Raw genomic sequence first — 16,185 nt, 5'->3', positions numbered from 1 at the left:
ATTTGATATGCATTGTTCTTGACAAATTCATGCTGATTATTACTTATCTCCTTATTATCTTCAAGGTGTTTGCAAATTGATTCCTTAATTATTTGCTCCATTATCTTTTCAGGTACCAAAGTTAAGATGGCCTCTGCTCTGCAGTGTGTATAGGAGAGATTGGGATTACACTTTTCTCTGAGCAAGACTTGTACTCCACCATATCTTCCAGAGAAGTTTGCAGCTCCATCAAATGCACAAGCACCCATCTGTTTGGTGTCCAATTTACAAGCAATTAACTCTTCTAAGAAATGATTTGTCACAGATGCAGCCATGAGTTGTCACAGATGCAGCCAATGTGTCTTCTATAACCTAAACATCTAGAAATGCATCTACTGTCCTACCTCTGACATTAAGATAATGTATGCAATGACTTAATACTTGATGCCCATTTACACAGGTGCATTCATCAGCCATGTATGCAAATTTTTTTAAGGTGGTGAGAGAGTTTTTCACTTTTTCAACTGTTCAGTCTTTCACTGTTGCACCCCATGTTTCTAACCAGTCAGTTGAGTTTCTTGCAGAAAGCTGGTGAGCATTTGCCAGTCTTGTTTGGAATCAGAGTCCAACTTCAGGGCTAACCAGTGACAATGCACTTAACACTTGGCCTCTAGTTTGTGGTGTGTGGCATCTCTTGCTTAAATAGAAGTATGATGTGATAGCTATGTTTGTTCACATACACTGTGTTGTGTCTCCAGCATTATTAACAGCCTCATAAAGTACTTATAAGGCTTTCTGCATGTCAGTACAGTCCAGAGGCCTGCTGTTTTGTAGCCTTTTCATCTAGTTTGTCAGCATTGGCTTTGCTGATCAGTCTGGCAAACCAAGCTCCTCCAGTTTTACCAATTGTAGCAGTAGGAAGCTTTCTTTCTTCATAAGCATATTTGCAAGAGGTGTACCAGTAGCCATCATTTGTAATTTCAGTAAATGGGAAAAGTTTGACCGACAAACATTAGGAACTGAATTTAGGTTGTGGAGACACTGTTTCTTCACTAGGTAGCTATGATGGTGCTTTGGGCTGTTTGGATGTTGATACACCACTTGAACCTTCAGGTGACATGTTGGTATGTTCTTCATCTTGGTTGGCCTGACGATGAAGGGGGAGTGATGAGAGTGATGGGGATAAAGGGAAATCTCTGACCCTTTGGACCTTTTTGTTTGGAATGACGATGCCCTCAATTATATGTGCACAACCCTGCTGTTGGCTAGTGGGACAGCACAGGTGTCAGTGAGGGTTGTAAATTGGAGATAGCAGAGATTGCACAGGTGCCAGTGAGGGAGTCATATAAACTGCAACCAGTGGTGATTTGTGAGAAGGAAAAAAACCACCTTGATTGTCAGACTGCAGGCCTGGCAGTTAAGTTTTAAAAAAATCTTTACTTTTAAACTGAGCACATTTGATATGGAGATCATTGTTGGGTCTCAACTCTCCAGTGTTGGAGAGACTGGAGTTATAGCTTTCCAAGATTGTTAGCCCTTTGTGGCAGAGGCATACCCACCTCATTCTGAGGCCAAGTGCCTCAGTGAGCTCTAGAGCATTGTTCCTTGAGTTATCTGCAGGAAGCAGAGAGCTTCCCAAACTGTTATGGAACATTTCTGTGCTAGGGTGAAATCATCTGGAATAAAAAATCAGTCCATGAAAATGTTTCCCCCCAAATTTTCTAGTAGAATCCAGTTAAAAGATACCTTTGGAGAAGAACTACTGCTGGTGTGTTGTTATCCCTCCTCTAAAGTGCTTATTATTGTCTGGAGTCTAAAAGTCTGAAGGGAAGTCTCTCCAAACCCTAATCCTAACCAGATCATGAAACTGTACAAGGCAGGATAAACTGTCTCCAACCACAAGAGGAGGTGGGTGGGTGGATGAGAATATTGAAATTGTGGTGAAAGGCAGGGTCATATGGTTCCCAAACAGAGGACAATACAAGGGTTGTACTATGAGGCAGATATTCAGAAGGAAATGTATTACTTTGTATTAGCACAGATTAAAGTCTTGGATAAGACACTTGTGAAATTGTCCAGAAGCCTTGACTATACTAGACACCATAAAAGCTTTTATTGGATTAATTTCTGTTGTGAAAGAGACAAGCTTTCAAGCTACACAGAGCTCTTAAAATCTGGCAGGGAAGGGCCAGCTTAATAAAGATGCTTCTAGACAGCCTTTCTGAGAAACTGACTTGGGAGTGGAAGATTCCCCAATAGCCTAGGATCATGACCTGTATCTAGTATATAAGTCAAGTTCTACGCAATTCAACAATGGGAACTTAGGTGCGATTGTGAAAAAGGCTCTGTCACTCCCAGGGCATTGAGTTGAGAAGGTATGAAGGTATAGACTACTTTCCCTCAGGTTTCTAGAAAAACTCTTCAGTGGATGAGTGTTGCTATTGATTCTGTTCTATCCTTAGTGATACCTAATGAACAACTCTCGGTGTTGAGTATATACCCAGTTAATACCTGTGATCTTTATGCCAGCACTGGGTAAGGTCTTTTGTTTCTAGGTAAGGCCTTGTGATATCTGGTGGACAACAGATCATAAAGATTTGTTCAGGGATGGGTGTATTACCCATGAAATGAGCAAATCAGGATCAATAAATAGAGTTCCAGAGATGGTCTGTTAGACTCTGTCTACCTTTCTCCTCTTCCAGGTGTATAGTAGAGTCATTGAAGTTGTTAGTTACGTACAACAGGCATGTTACATCTGGGGAGAGCTTTGGGGCCAAATCTGGTTCCTGCTAAGGGTGCTTTGTGCTGCTCCAGTGCACAAGGCAGCCTTAAAAATGCTCTTGCAAGCTACATGCAGATTCAGCTGTCATAGGGGACTCGCCGGCTGGCATAGAGAAATTGTTGCTAGTTCTGCACCACTCTCCCTCTCACCCCAGCTTAGGGGATGGGCTGAGAGAGAAGAGATTTGGCTGGAGCATTGCTTGAGGCCATTGCAGTCAGGCATAGTTTAGAGCATCTCTAAGGGCCTGATCCAAAGTCCATTGAAATAAATGGGAAAATTTGTTTGGACTTCAGTGGGCTTTGGATCATGTACTAAGTTATGCTAGAGGCTGAATCAGCCCAGCAGCTGTGGGGTTGGGAGAGCTGGGGGATCTGGCTCATTACCTCTTTCAATAGTCTCAAGACATTGGCGATTCTGCCATGATTAGTTAGCTAGTTAATGTCGTAAAGAGAGGCCCCAAGATCACTGAGTCTCGATGTGCAATGCTAGCACCTTCAGCAGGATGGCAACTACTATTTGTGAAAGAGACATGTAAGGTAACTCAGGAGTCAAATTAGCTTTAAAAAAAAAAGAGGGGGAGGGAACCTCACCTAACATACCCCTTAAACATGCTACTTAAATAAATAACCTTTAGAGGACTTGAGGAAAATTTCACTTCAGATACTCTTCTCACTTGGGAAGCCATCACTTTCCAGGAATTTCAAACTAGAAAGACACCAAAATGGGTAAATCTTTTCTCAAGCAAGGCTATTACATCAAAGATTATTCCCTAGCAGCAGCTGAAATGAGCCCACGGGAATCCTTATACCATTCCTGGGATGCAATAAATCAATGCCTATTCCCAAGGTGCAGGGAAAACAGCAGTTCTCCCAGGCTATGCCACAGCAGTAAAGAAGTAGTGTAAGCAGCAGCTTCATAATGTGACTCTGAAGACTATGCTGCTTATAATAGGAGTTATTTCTCAGAACTCTTATCAGGAAGGTGAAACAGAAAGTCACAGAGGTCATAAAGATGAATACCTGAGAAACTATACTGTACACATGTTCCAACCTTGGAGTTTGGAAACATTATCTTAACTCGAAAAATATTGAACTGGAGAAAAATTCATAACCCCCTAGTGTCAATATGCATGTAGTATCATAAAAACAAGGCAAAGAAGGAACGCGCCTGAAGACTTTGTAGTAAAAGAAATGCAGGAACTGGGTTCTGCCAGTTTAGTCCTATCCAAATAACCAATATGTCAGTTAGGAATGAAAACTCAAGCACCTTCTTTGAGAATAGAAAATGTGGGATAGGCATGCACAAATCACTAGTATGCAATGGTTGGAGAGAGTGTCATGCACAGGAGCTGGGCAAAGATGCACCCCAAACAGCAGAACCAGGGTTGGACACACCGCACTTTCAAGTTACAACAGTTCACATGAATTGCTTTATATTGCAACAATACCACCTTCACTAGAGACAAGGATTCTCTGCTTCCTTACCTTTCTCACACTCAGTAGCCTATCATAAGCTTCAGAAAAAAAAATCATGCATTGTTGTTGTGGCAGTTGTGCACTGTATTGATAAAGAAAGCAAGCAGTTTCTCCTCCCTTGGTTTTCATACCTCAACTGCTAGAAGAGGGCCTCATCCTCCCTGACTGAACTAACCTCGTTATCTCTAGCCTGCTTCTTGCTTGCATATATATATACCTGCCCCTGGAAATTTCCATGCATCCGATGAAGTGGGTATTCACCCACGAAAGCTCATGCTCCAATATGTCTGTTAGTCTATAAGGTGCCACAGGACTCTTTTCTGTATTGGTAAAGGGTGTCCTGGGCCCAACAAGAGACAAGATGTTAACAAAACCCTTGTTCATTTATTACATTAAACAGTGAAATGTGGTTCGGAGTTTTGTGTCAAGTTATCACTGGCTTCCTCCCATTATAACACCCACCACAACAAATATTTGTAATATTTTATTATAAAGATTCAAAAAAAGAAGGAACAACCGTTAAAACATTTGAAATGTAAAGTATTAGGTAAAGCTTTCATTTGAATAATAATAATTTCCTTTCCTTTTAGCTGTATAAAGATTTTTTTAATAGGGAAACTCTTTGTTTGACAGTCTTTTAGAGAGACAAGGTGAGTGAGATAATGTCTCTTAGTGGGCCAGCTTCTGTTGGTGAAAGAGACAAGCTTTTGAACTTACACAGAGCTCTTATTCAGGTCTGGGTAACAGCAACACTGTAAACAGTCTTTCAGATGGTATTCACTCCCTTTTTGAGGGAAAAGAAAAAAGTTAGCTTAGATGGCACGGAGCTTTTGGGAGTCCAAATCTATTTTCTTTAAGACAAACCACACACAAAAGGGAAGACAAAAAAATGCATAAAAAGAAAAAGCAGATGCTGACTTTTATTTGCAACCTTGTTACTGGGGAAACATAGGCCCAGCATAGTCTTATCAGCTATTCTGAGACCTGGTAAACTTGTATGAGTGTGTAGGGGCTGTTTAAAATTTTGCTTTTCGCTTGTCTTTCCGGGCACAGGCTCATAGCATCGTTGAACAAGGCATAGTTGTCTTAGCAGATAGGCCACACTCTTCCTGGGTAGAGATGTAGGAAAGAGGAGAAGTATATAGGGGAAGAATAGTAACACATGAGGAAGGTAATCACAGTGAAAACAAAGTCTCATATCCCAGGTGGTGTTCAGGACCTCACTGAGGCTGACTGAGGTGGTGATGTCATCTGGTTCCTTCTCTCTGGCCTGGACAGGATGTCTTTCAGGATCTGGATAATGAAGGCCCAAGGGTGTCATGGTGGATTCTGTGGTCCCAGGACACAGAGGGGGTGACAGCCATGATGGTAAATCTTGCTGCTTCTGGTCCACTTATCCTGCTGCTCCAATCTAGTGACCCCCTCCCTCCTCACTAAACAATGTCCAAGTAGAGTTAGCAACCTCATCTCATTAAAATTAACCAATCAAAACACATTTCAGTGATTTCAACAATAAACATTTTCTCCCCTTTCTAGAATCTTTCAGTTTATTGCCAAGTCAGCTCATCACCTTACCAGCAGACTTGAAGCCGCCTTAGCGCAGTTCCTTTAACTTAAGCAAGGCAGTTTGCGTCAGTCTATTTGTCTCCAACTTCTGCTGACTTTCATGAAAAGTTCTGTATAACAGACTGAGTTGGACTCTTGTTACTTTGGACAATTTAGATTACAGTCCTTTTCACAACAGCAGTTCCACAAATGGCACTGATTGTGGGAATGCTAACATAGGTGGGCACTACTGGGTCAGACTAAAGGTCTATCTAGCCCAGTATCCTGTCTTCTGACAGTGGCCAATGCCACGTGCCCCAGAGGGAATGAACAGAACAGATAATCATCACGTGATCCATCCCCTGTCGCCCATTCCCAGCTTCTGGCAAACAGAAGCTAGTGACACCATCTCTGTCCATCTTGGCTAATAGCCATTGATGGACCTATCCTCCATGAACTTATCTAGTTCTTTTTTAACCTTCTTATAGTCTTGGCCTTCACAACATCCTCTAGCAAGGAGTTCCACAAGTTGTTTGTGTGTTGTGTGAAAAAATACTTCCTTTTGTTTGTTTTAAACCTGCTGCCTATTAATTTCATTTGGTGACCCCTAGTTCTTGTGTTATGAGGAGTAAATAACACTTCCTTATTTACTTTCTCGACACCAGTCATGATTTTATAGACCTCTATCATATCCCCCCTTAGGTGTCTCTTTTCCAAGATGGAACGTCTCATCTTATTAATCTCTTCTCATATGGAAGCCGTTCTATACCCCTAATCCTTTTTGTTGTACTTTTCTGAACCTTTTCCAATTCTAATATATCTTTTTTTGAGATGAGGTGACCACATCTGCACACTGTATTAAAGATGTTGGCATACCTTGGATTTATATAGAGACAATATGATATTTTCTGTCTTATTATCTATCCCTTTCTTAATGATTCCCAACATTCTGTTTGCTTTTTTGACTGCTGCTGCACATTAAGTGGATGTTTTCAGAGAATTACCCACAATGACTCCAAGGTCTCTTTCTTGAGTGGTAACAGTTAATTTAGACCCCATAATTTTATATGTATAGTTGGGATTATGTTTTCCAATGTGCATCACTTTGCATTTATCAACATTGAATTTAATCTGCCATTTTGTTGACCAGTCACCCAGTTTTGAGAGATCCTTTTGCAGCTCTTCACAGTCTGCCTGGGACTTAAATATCTTGAGTAATTTTGTATCATCTGTAACTTTGCCACCTCACTATTTACCCGTTTTCCCAGATCATTTATAAATATATTGAATAGGACTGGGGCCAGTACAGACTTCTGCAAGACACCGCTATTTACCTCTCTGCATTCTGAAAACTGAACATTTATTCCTACCCTTTGTTTCCTATTTTTTAACCAATTACTGACTCATGAGAGGACCTTCCCTCTTATCCCATGACAGCTTACTTTGCTTAAGAAACTTTGGTGACAGACCTTGTCAAAGGCTTTCTGAAAATCTAAGTACACTATATCCACTGGGTCCCCCTTGTCCACATGCTTGTTGACTCCCTCAAAGAATTCTAGTAGATTGGTGAGGCATGATTTCCCTTTATAAAAACCATGTTGGCTATCCCCAAGAAATTATGTTCATCTATATGTCTGACAATTTTGTTCTTTACTATAGTTTCAACCACTTTGCCTGGTACTGAAGTCAGGCTTACTAGCCTGTAATTACCAGGATCACCTCTGGAGCCCTTTTTGAAAATTGGCATCACATTAGCTATCCTCCAGTCATTTGGTACAGAAGCTGATTTAAATGATAGGTTACAGACTACAGTTAGTAGTTCTGCAGTTTCACATTTGAGTTCCTTCAGAACTCTTGGGTGAATACCATCTGGTCCTCATGACTTATTACTGTTTAGTTTATCAATTTGTTCCAAAACCTCCTCTAATGATACCTCGATCTGGGAGAGTTCCCCAGATGTGTCACCTAAAAAGAATGTCTCAGGTTTGCGAATCTCCCTCACATCCTCAGCCATGAAGATCGATGCAAAGAATTAATTTAGTTTCTCCGCAATGGCCTTATTGTCCTTGAATGCTCCACTGGTTGTTTAGCAGGCTTCCTGCTTCTGATGTACTTTAAAAAAATTTGCTATTAGTTTTTGAGTCTTTGGCTAGGTGTTCTTCAAAATCTTTTTGGCATTCCTAATTATATTTTTACATTTCATTTGCCAGAGTTTATGCTCCTTTCTATTTTCCTCACTAGGATTTAACTTCCACTTTTTAAATGATGCCTTTTTGCCTATCACTGCTTCTTTTACTTTGTTGTTTATCCACAGTGGCACTTTTTTTGTTCTCTTACTGTGTTTTTTAATTTTGGGTATACATTTAAATTGAGCCTCTTTTATGGTGTCTTTAAAGTTTCCATGCAGCTTGCAAGGATTTCACTTTTGGCACTGTATCTTTTAATTTCTGTTTAACTAACCTCCTCATTTTGTGTAGTTTCCCTTTTTGAAATTAAATGCTACAGTGTTGGGCTGCTGTGGAGTGTTTTCCACACCACAGGGATGTTAAATTTAATTATATTATGGTGACTATTACAGGGGCCACCTTTCGGACCAGATCCGGTGCTCCACGTAAGACTAAATCAAGAATTGCCTCTCCTTTTGTGGGTTCCAGGACTAGCTGCTCCAAGAAGCAGCCATTTAAGATGTCAAGAAACTTTATCTCTGCATCCCATCCTGAGGTGACATGTATCCAGTCAGTATGGGGATAGTTGAAATCCCCCATTATTATTGAGTTTTTCATTTTAGTTGCCTCTCTAATCTCCCTGAGCATTTCACAGTCACTATCACCATCCTGGTCAGGTGGCCAGTAATATATCCCTACTGCTATATTCTTCTGTCCACAGAGATTGTATAGTACAGTTTGGTTCATTTAAGATTTTTACTTCATTTGATTCTACGCTTTCTTTCACATATAGTGCCACTCCCCCATGAGCATGACCTGTTCTGTCCTTCCGATTTATTTTGTACCCTGGTATTACTGTGTCCCGTTGATTATCCTCGTTCCACTAAGTTTCTGTGATGCCTATTATATCAATACCCTCATTTAAAATGAGGCACTCTAGTTCACCCATCTTATTATTTAGACTTCTAGCATTGGTATATAAGCACTTTAAAAACTTGTCACTTATTAGCTGTCTGCCATTACATGATGTAATTGAATAGGATTTTTTTTCATTTGACTGTTTCTCATAAGATCCTACCAGTATTTTATCATCTTCCATCCACTCCTCCTTACTAGGACATAGAGAATCTCCATTAATAGATCCTCCCCTAAAGGATGGCGCTGTCTGAACCACGTGCTCCTCTGTACCTGTTGGCTTTCCCCCAGACCTTAGTTTAAAAACTGCTCTACAATCTTTTAAATTTTAAGTGCCAGCAATCTGGTTCCATTTTGGTTTAGGTGGAGCCCATCCTTCCTGTATAGGCTCCCCCTTTCCCAAAAGTTTCCCCAGTTCCTAATAAATATAAGCCTCTCCTCCCTACTCCATCATCTCATCCATGCATTGAGACCCTGCAGTTCTGCCTGTCTAACTGGCCCTGCGCATGGAACAGGAAGCATTTCAGAGAGTGCTCCCATGGAGGTCCTGGACTTCAATCTCTTGTCTAGCAGCCTAAATTTGGCCTCCAGGACCTCTCTCTTATTCTTCCCTATGTCATTGGTACCTACATGTATCACGACCACCGGCTTCCCCCCAGCACTACACGTAAATCTATCTAGATGCCTCAAGAGATCCGAAACCTTTGCACCAGGCAGGCAAGTCACCATGCGGTTCTCCTGGTCATTGCAAGCCCAGCTATCTATGTTTCTAATGATCGAATCCCCCATAACTATTACCTGTCTCTTTCTAATAACTGGAGTTCCATACCCCGGAGAGAGATCCTCAGTGCAAGAGGATACCACAACATAATCTAAAAGGAGAGTCCCAACTATGGGATCGTTTCCCTCTGCTCCAGTTGGATGTTCTCCTTCCCTGAGACTTTCATTCTCCTCAAGAGCACATGGGGCTGTCAGACCAGGGGTGGGACCATTCTACTGTGTCTATATACCATCTATATATTGCTCTGTCTCCCTTAGCTTCAGCCACTCTGGTCTCCAAAGCTCGTACATGGTCTTTAAGGGCCAGGAGCTCCTTGCAGCGAAGGCACATGTATGTCACCTGCTCATAAGGCAGGTAATCATAGATGTTGCAATGGGTGCAATAAACTGGATAGCACCCACTTTGTTGTTGGATTTCTGCCTGCATTATCTTTTTACTCCTGAAGCTCATTCCTTTGTTGTTTTTGTTTTTTTAATAGGTGTTTGGCTTTAAGTTTAAAGAATTGTAAGTGTATCTAGCCCCCCCTCCTCACACTCCCCCTCTAAACGCTCTTGTAAAACTTCCCTGTTAGCTGCTCTTGTTCACTAGCTCCTCTGGTCGCTTAGGAGAAGGCTTTTTCAAGCCCTGCTCTTCCTGAGTAGCCTGGTTAAGGGTTGATGGGTGCTAAAGGGCTTAGGGATCAAAACCTCGTTAAGAAGATCTCATCCTTGCCTAGCAGGTCACTAGGCTCAGCACACACACTGTCAGCACACAGTCCCGCAAACAAACAGACCACATGGTATGTTTCAGGCAAGCAGCAAGCACACCACAAACATACACACTACAGACAACAAACTTACCCCAAGGATGATGTAATCTCTTCTTTCACCTGGAGAACTCCCTTGTGAAACCCTCCTGTTAGCCACTCCTGTTCGCTAGGACATCTATTTAATGTTCCATCTAATCAATATTCAGCAGGTCTAAATAATGTGTCAAAACCATTGGTGGATAGCTTACAGCAATCCTGCCACCATTCCTCTTGCTAGAGGGGCTGCACTGTTAGTAGTGAAACAGTGAGACAGTTCTCAGAAAAGTCTAGGGTAGACAAAGGCCACAGAACCTCCTCTCCACAGGCAGAACAACAGCCAGTGCAGGTGCCCAGGGGGCAAAGTACCTTAGAAGGCCCTGGGAGGTCTGCAAGTTTGTATCATTATTAAGGCTGCAGGTTTGTCATTACGTGAAAAGTCATGAATAACATCTATCTGTGACTTTTTTCTGTGTCCATGACTCACCCCTCAGGGTGGCTACTGTGTCCTGTGGGGCTAGGCCTGGCAGCCTGTTGCATGCATTGCAACCTGATGTAAAAGGTCACAATAACCCTCAGATTTGGCCCACCCGACCATAATATGAGGTTTGGTGGGCCAAACCAGAGTAGCACTGTGCCATTGCACACCATATTGCAATGCATGGAGCAGCGTGCCAGGCCTAGCCCCGTGGACACATGAACCACTGCAGCCATCATTGCAGGGTGAGAGCAGGTGGTGGGCTCAGCCCCACGGGACCCAGGAGCTGTTGGAGCTGCTGCTGCAAGGTAAGTGTGGGAGAGGCTTGCTTTCCAGTTCCCTCTGCACCCCAGAACTGAGTTGGGATTAGGGGTGGCACTGCTGTGGGAGGGGGTCCACAATAAAATCCTGCACTGGGCCCCAGTTGTCTGTTTCTCTGCCATCCTTCACTTCCTCTCAGTTCAATGCTATGTTTTACTGACACAACAAACTATACAAAAGTTATCCATGTGTAAAAGAGAATCTTCTATCTGTCACCAGTAGATTCAGTACATAAAGCATCTGCCCAAGACAGGGTTTAACATTTTATATTGGGGGTTAAACCTCTTGTGTTTAGTTAACATTATCTACTGCTGGTTTAGTTGCAGTTTGCTCTAAATAATGTGATATTATTGCTGCCATCTCTTTCCTTTTTCCCAGATATGTACTGTTTCCCCCCTCTTTGCTGTTTAATGTGAAGTCTCTTTATCATTTCTGATAATTGAGTAAATACATTTCTTGTACTTCCTTTTCTTTTGGACACTGGAGTAGAAAATCTCTTTCTCTTTCAATCTGTTCTCTGTCACAGTGATTGCACACTCTTTCTGGGTTTGCACAGCTGTTTGACTCTGTTACCTCTAGTTTATTGTTTACTGGCTGTATTTGGTGAGAGCAGGTCTTAGTTTTGCACTTTCTACTGCACTGAAACAATTTGCTAGTTTTGTGCAGAGAACCAGCAGTCTAACTTGTTTTTATGATCTGTCCTAGTGATTTGCATACTGGTATTGTAGGAGTTTGGTCTAGTCACGCTCTCCTGAAGATCATTCACTTTTGGGTGAGGTGCTGCTGAGGGAGTGATTTTAGGTAAAAATGGATTGTATTTTCATATGTGATAATCCATGTCCTTCCTTTCTATGTTCCCTGTTCCCATTCTAGTTCTCGCATGATTTTCTCCCTCTTCACACTCCTCTTTCCCTCACCCTCTCTTTTCACTTTTCCCCGGGAACATCATTTCTGAGGGGAGGGGAAAATGTGACCCCATACCGAACTTTACAAGATATAATAGAATCACATATAAAGTTGAGCGTGGGGAGCAAACTGTGGAAGACATAATTTAGCATCCAGATCTGGGAAAAAATCTAAGGCCAGGGACCTTAGGGTGAACCTCTTGTCCCATAGCCCCGCTTGTCTTGCCCGGGTCTCCTTCAGCCAATTTCTCCCTGACCCTCTGCTCCCGCTCGACTTCTCCAGCGGGGGCGCATGTGCATTTGTGCGGGCTGGAGCAGCCTGCTAGGGGCCCCGCGGCGCGTTACAACTCCCAGCAGTCCGCGGAGGAGCCGTGCTAGCGGCAGCGGCCACACTGCTGGGCACCACCCCGTCTCGCCCGGGCGCCGGGTTGCTGAGGGCTGGGCCGCCCCCTAAGGCCGAGCCCGCTGGCACGGACCCCCCCTCTTCCCCGGCCAGGGCCGGTCAGCGAGCTCCCCCAGGGGGGCGGCGGCATCAGGTGCAGTCGGGGCGGGCCGCAGGCCAGGCCCGGCCCCCTCTCGCCTGCGCGCTGAGGAGCCCGGCTGGAGGGAGCCGCCCCTCGGTGTGCGAGGACTGGAGGCAGGCAGAGCAGCGCGCCGCGCCGCGTCGGGGATTTCCAGCCTGGGCGGGCGGGAGAGGAAGTGCGGGGCGGGGGGAGCCGGGGCAGAGCACCAGGGACTTTCCAGCCGGGCAGCGGCCGCCTCCGCCGGCTGCAGTGGGTCCCCCTCACACGCTGGCAGGTAGGGGCGGCGGGGGGCTCTGCGCGCCCGCACGGGAAGGGGCTTCGGCGAGCCCGGCAGCTGCCCGGGCTCGGGCGCAGGCTCGTAGTCAGGGGCAGGGCTGCGGCCACCTGGGCTGCTGCCCCCGCTCCCACTTAGGGACACGCTGCGGCTCGGCTCCTGCTCTGGATCTGGCTGCTGGGGGCCAGGCGGCGGCGCTGCCCAGGGGCTGGGACGGGCTCAGGCGACTGCTGCTGCTGCCTTGCTCATGTGCGGGGACACGGCTTCAGCCACCAGCCAGGGACAGCCACATCAGACTCAGCCTGCTGCCCAGGATCTGGCGGCGGCGGCTGCTGCCCGGGGATTGATTCAGCCTCAGGCTGCGCCTGTTGCTGCAGGCGCTCATATTGGTACTCAGGGCTGCTGCTCAGACTCTGCCCAGACACATACATACTCCGGGCTGTTGCTTTTTTCATTTTTTTGAGGTGGGGGAGACGTACTTGCAAGGCTAAAACCCGCCTGACATCTCCCTGCCTGGAGGAGCCGATCAGTAAGTGTTCCATGCAAAAACCCCCTTCCACTTGTCGCTCTGCTATGCGATGTGCTTAAGGGTTCTTGCATGCATTTGATGTGTTGTTTGAATGCAGAAAAGCTCTTTCATAGGCAGTGTGGGCGGGCCATACGCTTTTAAAGGGGCAGTGTCTGTGTGTTTTGAGCTGTTCTTTTCACTTGTGGCAAACGCTTATTTTGCTAACTTTGCACCCCCAAAGACCGCTTTGCTTCTTAACCGTGTATCTTTATTTAAATATTCTCTAATAAACTTTTATATCTGTGTTGAGCTGGCTTTTAGCAAACCATTACCATATTGGATATATATATGTGTGTGTGTTGCGGGCAAGGAGGGGTTCTCCAGTGAAGGATGTAAAATAAATTCAATTTAATGTGGGTTTCACCTGTCCCTGTTGGGGAATATCCTCTCTCAGTATTTAAGTAGAAATAGCTATCCATACTTACTGCAAAAATAGCCGTATTTTTTGTACTGCATATCTACCAAGGCCATATTTTATAAAATGATCTCCCTAGCATGAACAAAAACTGCATTAATTTTACATGATTTTAATATTTAATAAATGTGTGCATTATTTACTGCATAGTGTTTTAATTTTTTCATTTGATAGTGTAGTAGAAAAATAACTATTGTTTAAAAGTTTATACTGAGTCATTCTTCTGCAGATGAACCTATGACTGACTCATAATCAAAGAACTGCAGTGGCTTGTAAGATAGAAAGGCAAGACGTTTACATCTCTGTGATTTATTTTTATCTTCAGATAATATCAAGGGTCTAAATAAACTTCAAAAAAGCAAAAAAAATCATAATTATGTCTGCCATTCTAGTGTGCAGTCATGTTGTGCCTCGCTATTGCTCATGTATGGTTTGGAAGACTATAGGCTCCTATATCTGGCTGCTCATCATCTATTTGAACAATGTTGTGTCATCTCCTGTGTTTCTATAGTAGTAAGATGTGGGTAGTGCCAAGGATATGCTTTGAAATGTGAGATCTCTTCGGGTCAGTAGTTTTTCTAGATTGTCAAGATTTATCTGAATCTTGTCTATATTGTATGTTTTAATCAAAAGAAGCTTACTGAATATAGTGCTATGCATTTTGTATAATAGGTGTGTTATTTAGAGAATGTATTTCGCATTGTTGTGTACTAATCTTCATTCACATTCATACAACAGAAGAAGGTGTTTATTTTTCAGTGTATGCTGTGAATGCATTTGAGCAATGCTAAGCCTGGGCACATGTATCATAATGCTGCATATTTAGTAAAAATCCATATTTAAAATACTACTGTCTATACACAGAAGCTGTATTTTAATTACTATATCAGATCTTTTTTCAGACTACAGTATATTTGGAATGACATACATTTTATTTTATAAAATGAGCCATTTTTAACTTACAGGAGTCTAAAAGTGTCCAAACGTTGCAATTCACATACAGTTCTATTTACAGTTTGGAATGTAAAAATGACACTGTGTGCATAACACATTTAATGTGTTTACAGAAAGAGGTTCCCAGTTTGAGACAAAATATACCACGTTTCAGCCTGAATCTGAGTTTTTATGGTCAGATTGGGAAACCCCTTATAATACAGATTGATAATGGAGACACTGACATATCATGAGCTTGAGCAGCACAAGTGGACACCAATACAGTGTTACAAATGGTGTCTTGTTCTGACTTTAAAATGTAAGGTGTGTCACTGAAATGCAACCTGGTTGGAAGCTTCAGTTGGCACTGGATTTAGAACATAGAAAAGCAACCATACATCTAACAGCAAAGCAGTTAATCTGAATTAAAAGTGGGTGTTAAAGGTCTCAGTCGCTGTGCTTTTCTGAAGACCTGAATTTAAGTTTGATGTTAATATTGGTTTGAAAGACAGAGTTCCAGTGCAAACCGATAGTGAAATAGACCAACAATTTGGGTTATCTTCATAACAATCGTCTAAGCATCTCTACTATTGTTAATATCTTGAAGTAATATATAAAATTTTACTAGTTCAATTCCTATTGCTGATGATATATCCTTTAGTGTGACTGTTGAGATTCCATAGATAGAAATAGTTGCTTTGGCTTTCAATATGGCTTTGAAATCCTGCTGCATTATATTTTCTTTCTTTTCGTCTGTAGTGATATGTTTAAATGAGGAAAGCGGAGCGCCCTTTTAGATAGGGGATTTTTGATCTTCTGCTAATGAATGTGAAAATTGTGATAAAATACTAAAAGCCAAAAATCTTTATTTCACTTACATTATTGTTGAATTACCAAAGAAAATAGATCCCTCTCCTCCCCCCCAAGTTTTGGAAATGTGAATTAAGCGAATAAAACAGAGGAATGAGAGAAGCTGATCTACTGTCCTTATTTGCCCTTTTGTGAACAGACATTGCAGAGATATCAGGACATTGTGGTCTCAAACATTCTATGTGATGCAATAGCTGAATTTCTCAGATTTTTGTTGAGCTTCTTAATTCAAGGTCTTGAATCTTGTGATGTCTGAAGATGGCTGACTATACATCAGTTTTGGAGGTCAATATCCCTCTGGATGCTCCTTTTTAAGAATTCCAAAGATTTGAAATTCTTTTTCATGCCCAGGGATGGGTACTTTTTGAGCTGGGTACCTATGTTTGAAACCTCCTGGCATTTTTTTGACCTCTGAACTATAGCAACATCTCTGCTGTAGTTAAGGTGGAGAATGCCTTTCTATTTTAAATG

The 16,185-nt window shown here is 42.8% G+C and overlaps 1 protein-coding gene across 6 annotated transcripts in view; it reads left to right on the top strand.

Moving 5' to 3' along the window:
* Positions 1-12,846: 12,846 nt before the first annotated feature.
* TRAF3 (TNF receptor associated factor 3) overlaps positions 12,847-16,185 on the top strand; it is a 98,624-nt gene continuing 95,285 nt past the window's right edge. For 5 of the 6 annotated variants that reach the window (XM_030558696.1, XM_030558697.1, XM_030558702.1 and 2 more), the window contains exons 1-2: positions 12,847-12,928; positions 13,393-13,457. The gene's annotated coding sequence lies outside the window, so the exon portion shown is untranslated. The remainder of the gene's footprint in view (positions 12,929-13,392; positions 13,458-16,185) is intronic. The other variant, XM_030558698.1, reaches the window with a different exon arrangement.

The sequence above is a fragment of the Gopherus evgoodei genome, chromosome 4, assembly GCF_007399415.2.
Source record: "Gopherus evgoodei ecotype Sinaloan lineage chromosome 4, rGopEvg1_v1.p, whole genome shotgun sequence".
In the NCBI taxonomy this organism is placed as follows: Eukaryota; Metazoa; Chordata; order Testudines; family Testudinidae; genus Gopherus; species Gopherus evgoodei.
Note: the sequence above shows the minus strand (reverse complement) of the source record. Positions and strands in the feature narration are given on the sequence as shown.